This window comes from Otolemur garnettii, unplaced genomic scaffold (assembly GCF_000181295.1).
Source record: "Otolemur garnettii isolate 467f Iridium unplaced genomic scaffold, OtoGar3 scaffold00003, whole genome shotgun sequence".
NCBI classification, from domain to species: Eukaryota; Metazoa; Chordata; class Mammalia; order Primates; family Galagidae; genus Otolemur; species Otolemur garnettii.
Window position 1 is genome coordinate 41,044,679 of NW_003852398.1, and position 3,835 is coordinate 41,048,513.

Consider the following 3,835-nt stretch of genomic DNA (forward strand, 5'->3'; position numbering starts at 1 on the left):
GGGGGATAGCTTGAGGCTCTGTCTCAAAAAAAAAAAAAAAATTCAAAGTGAAATATCTAGGTTGCATATTTAAAGCTAAGCAAAATTAAAAAGTTTCTAATTTAGGCCAGGTGGAGTGGCTCTTGCCTATAAGCCCATCCCTTTGAGATGTCAAGGCAAGAGGATCACTCCAAGTCAGGAGTTAAAATAACAGCCTGGGCAATAAATAAAATTTTTTTTATCTCAAGAAAAAATTAAAAAATCAGCTGGGCATGGTATACCTATAGTCCCAGCTACTTCAGAGGCTGAGACAGGAAGATTGCTTAAGCTGAGGCACTGGACGCTACAGTGAGCTATAATTGCACCACTGCACGCTATCCCAGGCAAAAGACATATGCATAAATACAAATATATGCCATTTAAATGCAAAACTGTGTTGTACCTATTAATTTTCTTTTTTGTGAGACAGTCTCACTTTTTTACCCCTGGCATAGTGCCATGGCGTCATAGCTTACAGCAACTTCAAACTCTTGGGCTTAAGCGATTCTCTTGCCTTAGCCTCCCAAGCAGTAGGACCACAGGAGCCCACCACAACACCCAGCTAGTTTTTAGAGACAAGGTTTCACTCTGGCCCAGACAGGTCTCGAACTTGCAAGTTCAGGCAATGGACCCTCCTCAGCCTTCCAAGTGCTGGGGTAACAGGCGTGAGCCACTGCGTCCAGCCTAATTTTCTTTAATATAGCATTTTAATTTTCTTTTTCTTTGCATTCCCATCCTGTGCTTCCTCCTACACCAATGTCACTCATATTAACTTCCTGGAATGTATCTTCCCACATTTTCCTTTAAGATCAATAAAACATAAAAATACATGTATACATACATGGATTATATGTATAAATATATGTACATATATATAATATGTTTGTTACATACACAAATGGATTGGGTTTTTGTAGGGTATTTTTTTTTTGAGAGAGAAAGAGTTGACCTGGGTAGAGTGCCATGGTATCACACCCAGTGGCTGGGACTACAGGCACCCATGACAACACCCAGCTAGTTTTTCCATTTTTAGTGGAGATGGGGTCTTATTCTTGCTCAGTCTGATATGGAACTCCTGAGCCTGAGTAATCCACCAACCTGAACCTCCCAGAGTGCTGGATTACAGGATGAGCCAACCCACATGGCCAGTTTTGATTTGTTTTGTTTTTGAGAGAGACAGAGTCTTGCTCTGTCCCTTGGTAGAGGGCTATGGTGTCACTGTAGCTCACACCAACCTCAAACACATGGGCTCAAGCAATCCTTCTCCCTCAGCCTCATGAGTAGAGGAGACTACAGACATAAGTGATAATGCCCGACTAATTTTTCTATTCTTTGTAGGGACAGGCTAGTCTGAAATTCTTAAGTGCAAGTGATACTCCTCTCTTGGCCTAAACGAGTAGTATGATTATAGATGTGAGTATCCATGCCCAGCCTGAATTGTTTTTATGTAATTATTTTTTAACTTTTATAAAAATCAGATCAGAAATATTACTTCCCTCTCTAAAGCATTCAAGCTGCCATTTTCACAAAACATTCTAATCTTACAGTGAACTGTTACACATTTTAAAATATGGTTTAGGCTTAGCGCCTATGGCTCAAGTGGTTAAGGCGCCAGTCACATACACCTAAGGTGGTGGGTTCGAATCCAGCCTGGGCCTGCCAAACAACGACGGCTGCAACCAAAAAAAAAAAAAAAAATAGCCAGGCGTTATGGAGGGCGCCTGTGGTCCCAGCTACTTGGGAGGCTGAGGCAGGAGACTCGCTTGAGCCCAGGAGTTGCTGTGAGTTGTGATGCCACAGCACTCTATCCAGGGGGACAGCTTGAGGTTCTGTCTCAAAAAAAAAAAAAAATTAAAACATGGTTTAAGGATTTGGTTTATTTCAGGGCAGGGCGTGACAGCTCATGTCTATAATCCTAACACTCCGGGCGTTAGAGGTGAGAGGACTGCCTGAGCTCAGGAGTCCATGACCAGCTAGGGCAACAGTGAGACTCTGTCTCTATTAAAAATAGAAAAATTAGCCAGGTGTGGTGGTACATGCCTGTAATCCCAGCTAATTGGGCATTTGCAGTTGCGGTGAGATGTAATGACGTCACTCTGGGTGACAGAGTTAGATTGTCTCAAAAAGAGTTTATTTCTAGAATATCTAAATAGCCACTGTATGTGTGACCCATGGTCTGCTTTTGTACTAAACTGCCCATGAACTAAAAATTTTTAGATTTTTATACAGATATAAATATACACAGACACATGCACAGACACAAAGAAGGAGAAAAAAAGTATGTGAGAGAGACCGTAAGTGGCTACAATTTTTAGTCCTTGGCCTTTTACAAAAAAAAAAGCTTAACTCCTCAGAATGCTCAGGTTATAAGAATAAATGCTGACTAGATGCGGTGGCTCATACCTGTGGTCCCAGCTAATTGGGAGGCTAAGGGAAGAGAATCTTAATTTAAGCCCAGGAGTTGGAGACTGTAGTGGGGTATCATGGCAACACTGAACTCTAGCCTGGGTGACAAAGTGAGACTCTGTCTCCATTAAAAATAGAATAATATGGCTTGGCACCTATGGCTCAAGTGGCTAAGGAGCCAGCCACATACACCCAAAGTGGTGGGTTCGAATCCAGCCCAGGCCTGCCAAACAAGAATGACGTCTGCAACCAAAAATTAGCTGGGCATTGTGGAGGGTGCCCGGGGTCCCAGCTACTTGGGAGGCTGAGGTAGGAGACTCGCTTGAGCCCAGGAGTTGGAGGTTGCTGTAAGCTGTGATGCCATGGCACTCTACCCAGGGGGACAGTGTGAGGCTCCTGTCCCAGGAAAAAAAAAAAAAAAGAATAAATGTCATCACTACTTAGTAGCTGTAACCTTGGGTAAGTGACTAAACTTACATGTACCTGAATTCTTCTTATCTACAAAATAAAGTAATAATTTCTATCTCAGATGAAACAATGTTATATGTAAAGCACTTAAAACAGATACTAAGTCTTCCATAAATGCAGGCTATTACTATTAATGCTATCATTGCTTCATTATGCAATGCACAGGGCTGGAAAAATCAAATACTATATATCATGATCAATATCTCTAACAACAGAATATTCTACTGCATTCAGAAAGAAAGTGTTAGAACTATACAGTGACCAGAATAAAACTGAGTCAAAAAACCAAATAACGTATGTGTGTATATATATGCATGCATGTGTGACACAGGGGGCTGGTAAGTGTAAGAGATGGATATATTTTATGATCCCCTTTTTTGTGTGTGTGTGCAGTTTTTGGCCAGGGCCGAGTTTAAATCTGCCACCTCCGGTATATGGGGTCGGCGTCCTACTCCTCTGAGCCACAGGCGGTGCCCTGTCACCCCCATGTTTTTATTTTCAAAAACAATGAGAATATAGATGGTAGCTAACACTCGTCATCCTAGCACTCCAGGAGGCTGAGGCGGGTGGATTGCCTGAGCTCAAGAGTTTGACATCAGACTGAGCAAAATCGAGATCATGTCTCTAAAAATAGCTGGAAGAAAGGATGCAGTGGCTCACACCTGTAATTCTAGCACTCTGGGAGGCCAAGGCAGGCAGATTCCTTAAGCCTGAGCAAGACTGAGACCCCTTCTCTAAAAAACAGCTGGGCAATGGGCGGCACCTGTGGTTCTGTGAGTAGGGCACCGGCCCCATATACCAGGGGTGGCGGGTTCAAACCCAGCCCTGGCCAAACTGCAACAAAAAAACAGCCGGGCATTGTGGCGGGCTCCTGTAGTCCCAGCTACTCGGGAGGCTGAGGCAAGAGAATCACCTAAGCCCAAGAGCTGGAGGTTGCTGTGAG

General features: G+C 43.2%; 1 protein-coding gene across 1 annotated transcript in view; it reads right to left on the bottom strand.

Annotated features, from left to right (window-relative positions):
- DDX46 (DEAD-box helicase 46) overlaps positions 1–3,835 on the bottom strand; it is a 93,916-nt gene that overhangs the window by 21,384 nt on the left and 68,697 nt on the right. The window lies entirely within an intron of this gene.